The sequence below is a fragment of the Hippocampus zosterae genome, chromosome 6 (genome assembly GCF_025434085.1).
Source record: "Hippocampus zosterae strain Florida chromosome 6, ASM2543408v3, whole genome shotgun sequence".
Classification (NCBI taxonomy): domain Eukaryota; kingdom Metazoa; phylum Chordata; class Actinopteri; order Syngnathiformes; family Syngnathidae; genus Hippocampus; species Hippocampus zosterae.
The window spans coordinates 17625991-17640291 of record NC_067456.1 but is presented as its reverse complement, the minus strand read 5'-3'; positions in this window follow the sequence as shown (position 1 = coordinate 17640291).

Sequence of the window (14301 nt, the reverse complement as noted above, 5' to 3'; positions counted from 1 at the left end):
TAAAACTTAGATAACCGTTGAAACAAATCTAATGAACACATCTCATCAATTGCTTTTGTCTTTCGAAAGGCTAGAAAGACTTTGTGGGCATTTTGTATTTGTCCGTATTGCTAACGCAGCCTGATCGAAAAAAAACTTTTACCCAATCTTGAAGTGAAATCAAATGCAATTCCGTTTTGCTTTTTATTATTTTTTAAAGAGTGCAATTTCCAATTGAGCATAAAGACAGACTTCTTGCGAACTTGAAGAGTCTATGATCACTTTTATGAGCAGGCTGCACGAGGCAGCATCCAGATGTTGTGTTTGTGTAAAAATCGTGTGGTCGAGATTGCATCTGTGGCCGAGGATGGAACAGACGTCTGATGGGAAGGATTGGTCACTGGGGGAAATGGGAAGCAGCCCTGGAGAAGTGGAGGCATGCACACACGTGCACTGACTGTTTACACTGGGCCTGGATGCTACACGCTGATGCATTCCAGCGCTCATGGTGGCCTCACCAGAATCGGATCCACGTTTTCATGCTTGACTTTTCATCGCCAAAATGCATACATATGTATGTCACTGCCTTCAGTTCATAGTCACGGTCGAGTCCTAATATGCGTGAGAAGGGTCTGGACATGCTGCACACCGAGTGACATTGTTCACCTCGCGATTGACGCTTTCACCAATACGCTGCCCCCCCCCCCCCAAAAAAGTACTTGGTTGTCTGTTTCACATGATTAAAATGTGTGACACGAACACATATCATTTGTTTATTATGAGGAAAACACGGGAAAATTACACCGGTTGACCACACTTTAATCATGTGCAACCGATGTACACGTTTGAATCAAAGACGGCTGCTTTCGGCCCCAGCACGCTTGCTGCCTTTGTGAGGACAAAGCCCCTCTCCCACTGACGGGCGAACAATTGCCACTGTTGGCGATGGTAGAAAACCGTGCGTTCACGTCTGAGTTCGTCAGGGTTTGTTCAAGGTCGCAAATGTTTGTAAAACATTTGGCAGATATTTTCCAACACTTTGAGTGTCTTTTCTTGTCGGAAGGAAATTTTCAACATGTTCGAAATTCCCTCGCGACAAAAACAGCACGTGTGAACATCTCGCGACGGTTTAGTGACCATTTGCGACTTTGAATGAACTCTGAAGTGGATGCAACATTCGCTGCCTTCAAAAACACTCGCAATTGTTCGTGGGATAGGAGCTTGGGAGAGAGGAGATGGCAGTTTTTATTGGCTCTTTCATCTGGAATTTTGGAACACTGTTCACCTGCGAATCACGGTATCTCCAAATCCCACACAATTCACTTGCTTTTGGTCGCTCAGCATTTGAAAATAATCCTTACCGTCCTGGCTTCTTTGTTTCAAATCATTTTCAATCACCTTTCCTCACTCTGAGTGTTGGTGGTCTGACAAGTAGGAGGCCCCCCTGCTACCCACACCGTTTGACCACATCCCTCCTCTCTCTCTAAACCGTTACCGCAGCCTGGTCTACCCCTCAGAATGCAGAAAGTCCGCTGTCATTACACCAATCAGAATTTGTGAGAAAATGGAACCCTTTATATGCAAAACAAACAATGCGTGAGAAATAAAACACTCAGGCAAGCTGTCAGGTCCTTTCAAGAATCAATACGAGGCCTTTCATCTGCATCCACACCTCTTCCTGGTAATTATCCTGCAGAGTTTCTGCCTGCTCACACACAAACGGATCATGTTCCACACACACATGCACACATCACTGCTATGAATAAATCGCGTATAAACAGAATAATGCATACGAACCCATATACACAAACTCCCCGGCCACAATATGAGGTACTCCAGAACTCACGCATTGTTTTGTCATGATTATTAAAGAATGCCCATCTGGTTCAGTGCACAATCGGCCTGCTAAATAAGTCAAAGTAGGTCAAATCAACATTTAAAATTTAGCTCAATCCTCTTCTTTTCCTTTCGGCCTTTCCCTTCGCCAACAGCGAGTCAGTCGCCTCCACCTAACCCTGTTTTGTGCGTCCTCTTCTCTCACACCAGCTACCTTCATGTCCTCTTTCACGACATCCATAAACCTCCTCTTTGGTCTTCCTCTCGACCTCCTCCCTGGCAGTTCAAGACTCTGCATCCTTCTCCCAATATATTGACCGGCTCTCCTCTGGACAGGTCCAAACCATCTCAGTTTGTCCTCTCTGACGTTCTCTCCAAAACCTCTAACATGAGTTGTCCCTCTGTTGTACTCATTCCTGATCCTATCCAACAAACCAGGTGGAGGTGAGACTTCACCAGGGCATAAAGATTTTGCTCAATAATGCACTATTATCGCCAATCACATGATCAGTAAATGTCCCAAAATATTTGAAACATTTTATATTTGCACAACCAATGATGGCAGGCAGTAACTTTAGAATTGAAAATTCGCAAAATGTGTGCGAGGACCTCTGCCTTTGCAACCCATATAAAATAGCAATTGCTGCCCAACGTAAAATTTTACTCCATATTTAACATAGTGATACACAGATATCCTAATTTTTAAAATAGTACATACATTACATCACAAACTTTCTTTAGTTTAAGATAAGATAAGATAAGATAAGATATCCTTTATTCGTCCCACACTGGGGAAATTTACAGCCTCCAGCAGCAAGAATGTATGTAGAAAGAAGAAAGAAGTAAGAAGAAAGAGAAAAAAACAATAAACATCTTTCAATTAAATGCAATATGAACACAAAATGGATAAATCGCAGTACTATTTACAATTTTTCTTCACATCATGTAATTATTATTATTATTATGATTGTTATTTTTTATTCATCAGCCTGACAGCAGTCGGTAGGAATGAGCGTCGGTATCTCTCCTTCTTGTTTGTACTGTACCTTATTATTCTTATTACTAGCCATTATTTCTTTTTATATTTAGGGTTTAAACTATTAATATTGAAAATTCTAAATGTTTTTAGGAGCTAAATATCTACTATTTGCAAACGTTCCTTGTCCCTACCCCCTACTAGAAGTAAATACTTACTGTACATGAGTTTGGAATATTGCTTGCAACCAGTAAAGAGCAAGTGATTTGTGATGAGGAGCATTTTTCCACACACCGATAATGTGAACTTGACCTTGTGGCGCGTAGTTTGTTCACTGAGAAAGAGATCAAGAGGGAGACAGCAAGCAGTGGTCGGTGAGATGCCTTGTTCAGCTTTAAGTGTTGTCACTGGCGGAATGACATGCCCTTGAAGAGAATCACCCAAAGTGTCTGGTCATCACTTTCCTGTTTCCCATTACCAGGACCAAGGTGGGGTTGTGGCGGGGCCGGTGGGAGGAGGACCTCTGGGATGACATTTCACTGCGTCTTAGAGACCTGAGGTTTCTGTGATGCCACACACAATGTAAAGCTTCTAGATGAATTCTTTCAGGTGCCCTTTTTGAGAGGTTGAATATAGAATTGGGGAATACATAGAAATCACCCTTTTCAAGCCTTAACCACACTTTTATTGTTCAGGAAAAACAAACATTGCAAAAAACATCTACAGTGGACCACCACCAAATTTTTACCCCTTCCAAGATACCTACCGGTTATGATTTGTACATTGTTCTCAGGGTCACTTTCAAGGCGTCAGCAGGAGGTCTGATTTGCTCTCTTGTTTTATTTATTCGTTTCTCTCTCCTTTATTGCATCTTGCCCCCACATTTGCTTTTTAATTGTTTTTTTTTCTTTTTCCCCTCGTTTGCGATACTTCACCTACAACGGCAAGGTGCTGCTGCCCAGAATGTAACCTGGAGGAGATAGGGACAGGCATGAGAGCCGGCGCTATGGTAGAGTGAGAGAGAGGACTAAAAGGAACAGTAGATTTGAATCGTTCTTTCTGTTGAATAAAATTGGGAACATGTGGCTACTCGCCAGAGAACTACAGTTGTGTGTTTACATTCAACCATTAGTGTCGCAGCAGCAGCCAATGTGAGGGACATCATATGTGCTGTGATCATATTACAATTTTCGCATCATGGTGCCCTCATTCTGGATAGTGGAGACTTCAATCACTCGCTCATCGACAAACGCCATCATACAGCATGGAGAGAGACTGTGAAATAAGCGTGATTGAAACTCTCGACCCACAGAATAGACTATGCACACAGCAATTCCATGTTTGCGATAAATTGCCATGATAACTTCCGGGCGGCACCACTTTGTTTCAGCTGTATGTAACCCGGATTATGGCATGAGGCAATGGGGAGTGGACATGACCAAAATATTTATTGACTAAAAGAGTAGGGTCGTTAAAAATTGCTTAATTAAACAGAATTCAATATTGCCGTGGCCTGAGCGAATCAGGGCACAAAATACTAGTGGGGTGTCAGCGAATGAGAGGTGCAGTTTTTCACCTTCGTGATGTCACGAACGTGCGGCGCAACCTATCTCGGTCTCTTTTTCTGACGGGACCTGAACGCGAGCGGACGTATTCTTCGCCGTTGTGAGGAAGTGTTTCGGGAGAAAGAGAGTCATTCTACGCAACCTCGAGTACTGTACCTGGCTAACGTAGCTGTTAGCATTCCGTACCGCCGGGATTTCGCTAACCGTATAACATCGTCGGAGTATCGTTCAACATTCTGCTGGTGAGTGTACATAAATGTTAATAACGTCTCACAGTACTTGGAATTAAGTAGTGAATATTAATTACTGTAGTTATTTTATTGTCGGCGCTCGTGTGATCTCGGCCCTATTAGGCCGGGTCTTTTGTGGAGTTCTAATTGAGGACAGCGCTGGGATTAGCGTGCCTTAAGTGGAGTGGATTCCATTACGGTGCCCTGATGTCCAAAAGTGCTGGAAAAGGGGGTACAGTGGTGTTTGCGAGCCAACCAAAGAACATAAAATATTTTACATTTGATAAATTTTAATTTATTTTATTTGTGTTGGTGATGTTTAGAAGAATTTATTTTGTACGACAGGAGTTGACAAGAACATTTTGAGTGTAGTTATTTCATTCAGATTGAAATTAAAAAAAAGGGAAACTCACACCAGTGTTGAGAAAGGTGATCACCAATTATTTTGCTTGAGGGAAAGGTCAACTAAGAGGTTGAGACTAAATTGGATTTATTTACTTTCTTTTTTCACGGTGGTTGTTGTGATAATAATTTTGTTGTCCTGTGTCTATATTTGATATAAAAGTTAATTGTTTTTACAACTGTTGTCTTGTTTCTTTGCCCATGCCACCCCCTCAATAGTGACATCATTAGCTCCAGTGAATCGAACCTAGTGTCCCCTTACTGGTCCAAGTAGAAACCTGTTGTCTGCCCATAGTGTTTTATCATCTCCAGCAATTATAAAACAAACGTAGCCCTTGTTACAAATTTGGCGAGCCAGCCAGGAGCCAAGCGACTGAAGGGGTGGTAAAACCATTAAAACAAGGAAATGGATATAATCATTGATGCTGGTGTGAACATTTCAAATTCTGTCATTATTAGTGGGCTAACCCAAACTGAATTAGATACGGACCTCGAGAAGTTGTTGGCCAGTCATGATCCCATTCAGTTTTGTCAAATTTTGGACAGTTTTCTGTCTCCTGCCACTGAAGTCGCTCAGCTGGTCGGCCCTCAAGCTTCCCCAGCACAGAACCTCCTGTTATTAGATTCTGTTTATGGTTCAGTGGAAGATGGGGAAGAGCTACTATACCCTGCAGAATAGTGATGAAACGCCCTCGCAATACCTTCATCGACTGCAGAGTGTCCTAAGTGCAATTATTCGACGCGGTGGATTACCTGACACCAAAAAAACCATTACCTTTTGAAACAGTTCTGCAGGGGTTGTTGGGAGGATGGGTAAATTGCTGACCTCCAGCTGGAACGCCGGAAACACTCACCCCCCACTTTTGCCGAACTTGTGGTGCTAATTCGAACAGAAGAAGAGAAAGTAAAGGCAAAAGAAATTCGCAAGAAGGTGCATTTGGGACTGCAAAAACCTTGTTCTAACTCAGCAAAGTCAAAGACTGTATTGAGTCAGATGGCTATCTTTGCCGTGCCCAAAGAGGACATGTCCGACACTGCATCGCTAAGGACTCAAGTGGAGGACATGCGGGCTCAAATAGTTGCACTGCATGTTGCAAACCCCCAACTAGTCAGATCCTCACCGCCTGAAGCAGATGAACTCAAACGAGTGAAGACGCAAATCGCAGACATTCAAGCTCATTTCACAAAAGTGAAGCTGTCGTATTTGCCGGCTAAGAGTGACTACTCGGGAGCAACTGAGTTGAGGGTATTAAAAGAACAGATTACATTACAGACCCAAGTAAATGCACTGCTAACGCAGGCCAAGCAGCCCTTAAGGCATGGAAGAGGAAATTTAACATCGAAATCCCAGAATGAGATGGTGGACTGACCTCGACCCTGGTATTGCTTTCACTGTGGCGAAGACGGTCATGTGGTAAGAAACTGCGAAGATGAGCCAAAGCCCTCTCTAGTTGAAGAAAAGAGACGTGCTTTAAGAAAAAGTCAGCCGGAATGGGATCAGCAGAATGGTGCACCCTGCTCAAGAAATTTAAACTAATGGGGGCCTCTGTGTCAGGGTGAACTGAGGCTGCCGAATCAACTCCAATGAGAAGCCCTAATGAATCCATGAAAGTTGACAAGAAGTGTACCTCCATACAGCAGTCTTTTCCCAGGTTACCTCCTGGATTGGTGGGTGCTAAATGTACTGCAAGAGTTATCATTCATCAAAAAGAATATCAGTGCCTTCTCGATACTGGGTCGCAAGTGACGACCATTCCCCAGTCTATTTATGAGCGTGATCTATCCCACCTTCATCTGAAGTCTTTGAACGAGTTAGTAGACATCAAACTAGAAGTGGAGGGGGCAAATGGCCAAGCCGTGCCCTATTTAGGGTATATAGAATTGGACTTGACATTTCCCGAAGAATTCGTTGGAAATATCATTGAAGTCCCAACCCTAGCATTGGTGGTTCCCGCAATGAGTGCCTCACCTCAGATCCTCATCGGTACCAATACCCTGGATGTCCTTTACACTGACGATATCGCATGCCATGGGCAGCAGCCATCGTCTTCTGTCCCTTGATATGGGGTGGTGCTCAAAGTTCTTGAAGTCAGACAAGTGGGAGCAAGCATCGATACCTTGGGGCAGGTTAGGGCACCCATGAATAATCCCAATGTGATACCGGCTGGTCACACTGTTGTTGTCAATGGTCTTTTCCACACAAGCAGTGTCCATCATGGGAAACGGGCCACGGTGGAGGCTCCTAAGGAGTCCGCCCTCCCAAAGGGGTTAAGAGTTGCCAATTCCCTTTGCACGCTAGCAACCAAGCAACCATACCATGTGCCAGTTGTGGTGAAAAATGAAACCGAGACCGATATCAGAATCTCCCCCAGAACTTTTTTGGCTGAGATCTACTCAGTTCAGCAGTTTGTGGGCCCTGAGAAGGCTGTGAGGAACGCCCCTTGCCCCAGCGCGAAGCTTGACCTCGATTTTGGTAATTCCCCTTTGCCGCCCAGTTGGAAAGACAGAGTCGTGAAATTATTGAGTTCTATGCCTGAAGTTTTTGCTCTGCATGACTCAGACTATGGCTGCACCAGTAAAGTGAAGCATCGTATTCGACTGAGTGATGATACTCCATTCAGGCATCGTGCAAGGCCCATCCATCCACAGGATGTGGATGCCGTCCGGAAACATCTGCAGGAATTATTGGACTCAGGCATCATCCGTGAGTCAGTCTCTCCATTTGCGTCGCCCATAGTCATTGTGCGGAAGAATGGTGCGGTGAGGCTTTGCATCGATTTCAGGAAGTTGAATTCCCAGACCATCAAAGATGCTTATGCTTTACCAAATCTTGAAGAGGTTTTTTCTTTGTTAACTGGATCAAAATGGTTTTCAGTTCTGGACTTGAAATCTGGATATTATCAGATTGAGATGGAGGAGGCGGACAAGGAGAAAACGGCATTCGTTTGTCCCCTTGGATTTTTGGAGTTTAACAGAATGCCACAGGGAGTGACAAATGCCCCCAGTACCTTTCAACGACTCATGGAACGATGCATGGCTCACTTGAACAGGAAAAAGATGCCGGTTTTCATTGACGACCTTATTGTATTTTCTGACACGCTTGAAGAACATGAGACGCGGCTATTAAAAGTCCTGGAAAGGGTTAGAGAATATGTTGAAGGCTTGAAATTGTCTCCCGAGAAGTGCAAATTCTTCCAGACATCTGTCAGATACCATGGGCATATTGTCTCGCAACATGGTGTTGAGACCGATCCCGACAAGATAAGCGCACTCAAGACCTGGCCAGTGCCAAAAAACTTAAAGGAGCTGCAGTCCTTCCTGGGATTCGCTGGCTATTATCGGCGGTTCGTGAAGGATTATTCGCAGGTGGTGAAACCTCTTAACGAGCTCACAGATGGGGTACCAACCAGTCAGGAAGCAGGGAAAGGACAAAGGGCCGACATGACATATTTTCGATTAAAAGATAATTTTGGAACAAGGTGGACAGCAGCCTGTCAAAAAGCTTTTGACGACATCATAAGCAAGCTCACAAGTGCAACTGTTTTAGGTTTCGCCAACCCCAAACTTCCATACCTCCTCCATACTGACGCAAGTACCACAGGACTGGGTGCGGCTTTGTACCAGGAGCAAGATGGGCAGCTGAGAGTAATTGCCTTTGCAAGCCGAGGATTGACGAGAAGTGAGTCAAGATATCCAGCACATAAATTGGAATTCTTGGCTTTGAAATGGGCAGTCACCACTAAATTCAGTGACTATCTTTATGGAGCCGAGTTTGTCGTGATCACAGATACAGTGCACTCCGCTTAATAGAACACCATTGGGCCGAAGTGCTTCTGTTCTACTAAGCGGGGTTTCTATTAACCGGAGACACTTTATTAGGTACACCTTCAGACACGTCGACGACCAAGTTATGCACGCAGAAAAACCCCTGCTGACGAGTTAGAAGAGATATTTCGACTGTGGACGTCCATATATTTAATCAAACAACAAAACAACAACTTTAATCAACTTCAGTCAAACATCTCAAATCACGAGAAAAAATTCGTTACTTTTGTCTGGAAACAGGAGTCCGTAATTTTGCGGTTGACTTCCCTCTCAATGCGCTGGATAAGAGGGAGATAAGAGAGTCCTGGAAACCGCGGGCGTACCTTCTGAGAATCCGGCAATGCATCGTATCGTCTGAGTATGTCCTTCTTATCCGCAGGTGATATCCCTCGTCTCTTGAATGAAGTTGAAGCCATTGTGACGTGCGTGTGCCTATGTGTGGAGTGAGCGTGCTACCTGTTACTGTATACGGCTAGAACTACCGCGTTTTCTCGCGATAGTGGTACAGTATCGCGATAGCTCCACTTCTCGCGATAGCTCCACTTCGAAAACCACTAGTTTACAATGTTCATTGCTTACGGCCTGTTCTATTAAGCGGAGATCTGTTCTACTAAGCGGAGTATATTTATAGGAAATTGCATTAGGCAAATCGGTTCCAGAGCCTTTTGCTCTATTAAGCGGATTACTCTATTAACCGGTGTTCTATTAAGCGGAGTGCACTGTAGTAATCCCTTGACGTACATAATAACCTCTGCAAAATTAGATGCTGCAGGTTACCGATGGCTGTCATCTTTGTCCACTTTCTCGTTTAAAATTCAGTATTGTGCAGGAAGTCAGAACAAAGATGCAGATGGACTTTCAAGACTACCCTCCGCAGAGCTTGACGATGACCCTGTGTCAAGAAAGGAGGCCGAAAGGATCCAACAATTCACTTTGAATCACATGGGTGATCAGGACGGAGTCGACAAAGTTTTGCCTGAGGCAATACGAGCCATCTGTCAAAGACATGAAGTACAATGGTGTCATGGAGAGTAGAGAAGTTTTGGACCATCAACCGCCCTAGTGGAATCTCTCACTACTGATGTTCATGTCATTCCCGAGAGTTTCCAACGGTAGTGTGCTCACGGGGTTCCTGTTGTCCCTCACTTTACCGTGAGGGAATTGGCAGGAAAACAAAGGGATGACACAGTTTTGAGAACAGTGATTGAGCATCTGGAGTCTGGAAGCCAACCCTCTCTTAGGCTAAGACAAGAGCTTCCGATTTTGGCGTTGTGGCTACGAGAGTGGAATCGCCTCGCATTGAGAGAGGGTGTGCTCTACAGAATCCGACAGGAGCAGGGACAGACTGTCCATCAGTTAGCCTTATCAACTGAGTTGAGGCACGTAGTGTTACGGAGCCTATATGATGACATTGGCCACCTTGGTCTAGAGCGAACCCTTGATCTGGTAAGATCCCGCTTTAATTGGCCTAGGATGATTGTAGATGTGGAGCAGAAGCTTAAAACCTGTGAACGCTGTGTGTGTCGCAAAGCCCAGCCTGAGAGAGCAGCACCATTGGTCAACATCGAGACGACAAGGCCCTTGAAACTGGTCTGCATGGATTTCCTATCTATCGATCCTGACAGAAGCGGTATCAAAGACATCTTGGTGTTGACTGATCATTTCACAAAATACTCTGTGGCCATTCCTACTCGAAACCAGAAAGCTCTAACTGTGGCTAAGTGTTTATGGGAGGATTTCCTGGTGCATTATGGCTTCCCACAAAAACTGTTGAGTGACCAAGGTCCAGATTTTGAATCATGCACTATCCAGGAATTGTGTCGAATAGCAGGCATCAAAAAGGTGAGAACCACACCTTACCATCCGAGGGGAAATCCTGTGGAGAGATTCAATCGCACTCTACTGTAGATGTTGGACACTATCAAGAACCAGGACAAAACTCATTGGAGAGATTTTGTCAAACCCCTAGTGCACGCTTACAATTGCACTCGGAATGATGTGACTGGGTTCTTATGCTTATGAACTCATGTTCGGCAGACGCCCGAGACTGCCTGTGGACTTAGCCTTCAACCTCCCTGTTTGTACTTCTCGGAAATCACACTCCCAGTATGTGCAGGACCTGAAAGGTCGGTTGGAGGAGAGCTATAAACTAGCCATGGCGAATGCGTCGAAGACCGCCAAGCGGAACAAACTTCGGTTCGATAGACGTGTTGTAGAATCTACACTAGTGTCAGATGATCGTGTTCTAGTGAAGAATGTGAAAATTAGGGGCAAGCACAAACTGGCTGACAGATGGGAGCCCAATGTGTGGGTGGTGGTTCAAAGAGTGGCTGGCCTTCCTGTCTACATAGTGCTTCCTGAAGGCAAGGAGGGTCCAAAGAGGACTTTACATAGGGATTTGCTGTTGCCCTGTGGATTCTTACCTGCCAGCACTGAAGGATGTGAGAGGCAGACTGTCAGGAGGCCGCTGACGAGAAGCCAAACCAAAAGGGACACTTCAGACAATGATGAGGTACCAGATGATGATGATGCCCCCTCAGAAGATCAGGAGTACTGCCACTCCTCGCATGGTGGGATGCCTCCACGTGGCGCGAGGGGGAACGCCGGGGGACTCGAGCCCCTGCTGCGGCTAAATACCTACCAGCTGACGGGGAAGGAGGAAGGACCTCACCGAAAGGAGAGACACCTGATGCTCGCCCCGTCGGAACGGAGGGAAGTGGGAGTAGCCGCCCCACAACCCTCCTTAAATAAAAGTCAGGCGAGGGCCCTTCTCGGACCCGCACGTGGCACGACGAGGTGGAAAAAAGGTTCCCCAGGGGGCGAGTTGGGGATGGTAAGAAGAAAGCGCAAGCAAGGCGGGATGGACCAAAGACATTTGGGAGGGTGGGTGAAAGACAGACTGGTGGGGATTCACCCCCATCCAGGCCCTGAAAGCAAGAGAGGAACAAGAAGCAGAAACAATAGAAGAAGACAGAGGAATGAAAGAAGGGGAGAGAGGAGGAGAGGAAGGGCGGGGCGGGAAGGGGGAAACAGAACTGAGACTCGGGACAAGAACGGTGAACGAGTGATAGTCACATGGAATGTGAGGAGATTGAGTGTGAGAGAAACATTTAGAAAGCGGTTGAGGAGAGTAGCAGAAAGAGTCAACAAAGAAAACTGGGAAGTAGTGCTGATGACGGAACTAAAGGCAGATGAAGCCGGGGTGGTGTGGTTGGGTGAGGAGGATGAACAGGTAGTGCTTGTTCATGGGAGGAAAGCCGGAGTGATGCTGAGGGGAACGGCATTAAGGACGTGGATAGAGGAAGGACAGCAGAAGTGGCTGGGAGAGAGAGTGGTGGCGGTGGTGCTGGGAGGGCTCAGGTTGGTATCGGTCTACCAACCGAGCTGGGGAACGGACGAACGAGAGATGGAGAGATGCCGACGAGATATGGGGAGCCAGGTGGGAATGGGAGGAAGGGAAAGACTGATAATTGGAGGAGACTTCAATGCGAGTGTGGGAGCGAATGTGAAGATAGGAGGAGTCTGTGGGGGGCATGGGTTGGGGAGGATGAATGAAGCCGGAAGGGATTTAATAGAATGGTGTCGGGAGCACGATCTGGCATACGTTAATAGCTATAGGAGGTTTAGAAGGAGGGGGACGTGGCGACACATGGCAAGCGGGAAATGGTATGAGTTGGATGGATTTCTTGTGAAAGGGAATGAGAGACATCGCATGGTGAAAAGGATGTGGACAATGAATGAGTATGAATTGTCAGACCATAGACCGGTGTGTATGAAGGTGAATGAGGAGTGGAAGAGATGGAGGACAGAAGAGAGGACCCATAGGAGAACGGTGCAAGCGAAGTGGGAGGTGTTGAAATTGGAGAAGAAAAGAGAATATGAGGAGAGGACAAGAGAGAAATTGGAGGAGTTGAACAAGGAAGGACGGGGAAAGGAGAGTGGGTGGACAGAGCTGGCGAACATAATGGTGGAAACAGCAGTGGAGGTATGTGGAAGGGAGAGAAGAGAAACATCCAATCCTTGGACGGTAGGGAGAGAGGAGGACATAGAAGAGATGAAGAAGAGGATAGGGGAGAGGGTAGACAGAAGGAATAAGAAATTGGAGACACTGAATGCGAGGAGAAGGTTGAGAGTGAGGGGAGGAGGGAAAGGAGTGGAGGAGATGGAAGAAGAACTCACCAGGCTAAAAGCGGAAGTGAAGGAAACGCGAAAGGAATTGAAGAAGCTGCTGAGGAAACTGGAAAGAGACTGGTGGGAAGGTGTGATTGAGGACTGTCAGGAAGCATGTTCTAGAGGAAGGATTGGTGACATGTACAAATGTTTGAGGAAGTTGGGAAAAAGGGATAGACCGGCCGCTCGGAGCACGACGGTGACGACAGAGGAGTTCAGGGAGCATTTTGAAAGCGTGTCGAGGGAGAGGTACGAGGAAGAACCAAGAGTGATAGAAGAGGCAGTTCAAGGAGCAGTAGATCTCAGAAACGATAGCAGAGCGAGTGAAGCAAACGAGACCATGAATGAGGTGCCAGAGAGAGAAGAAATCATGGAAGCTATGGGGGAGATACGAGAGTCAGCACCGGGAGAAGATGGGGTAAGAATAGGATTTATACGGAGCGCGTGTGAGGAAGTGAGAGAAAGAGTGATTAAGATAGTGAGGCAGATGTTTGAGCAGAGGGCGGACCGATGGGAGGGTAGTGTAAAAGTGGGACTTATGGTACCGATACATAAGAAGGGGGATAGGAATGACAGAAACAACTATAGAGGAGTGTGCCTGCTGAGTATGGGCAGCAGGGTGTTAGGGAGAATATTAGCGAAGCGACTGAGTTGGTGGGCCGAACACCTGGGGCTCCTTGACGAAAACCAAGCGGGCTTTAGGAAAGGGAGGTCCACAGCAGATGTAAGGCAAATGATGGTACGCATTCAGGAGGATGTTGAAGATTGTAAGAAGAGAGTGACCCAGGAAGGGGTAAAGGACATGAAGGATAACAAATGGCCATGTGCAAGACTGTTAGATTTAAAAAAGGCGTACCCGAGAGTGAGCAAACCAGCACTATGGATGTTACTAGAAAGGTACGGGTTGAAAGGCAGATGTCTGGACACCATTATGGACTTGCATGAGACAACAGAGTATAAGGTGAGGGGAAGGGAGGGAGTGAGTGGAGGATGGATGCCAGCGAGAGGGCTGAGGGAAGGATGCTCAACATCACCGATGCTCTTTAACATCTACCATCAGGCGGTGATGAGGCAGGCACTAGCGGCGAGGAATCAAGGTAACAGGGAGGAAAATAAGGTGGTGTGGAGGTGGATACCAGGAGGGTCATTCGCAGGTGAACATGGCTGGGAGAGAGGGAGCTCGGAAACAAAGGAAGTGAGGGTATCGAGCGCCTTGTTTGCGGACGACACTACTATAGTGGGGACGAAAGGAGAGATAGACGAGAGTGTAAGGAGAGTGAAAAGTGTAATGGCCCAGTGGGAAGAGAGGAATAATGAG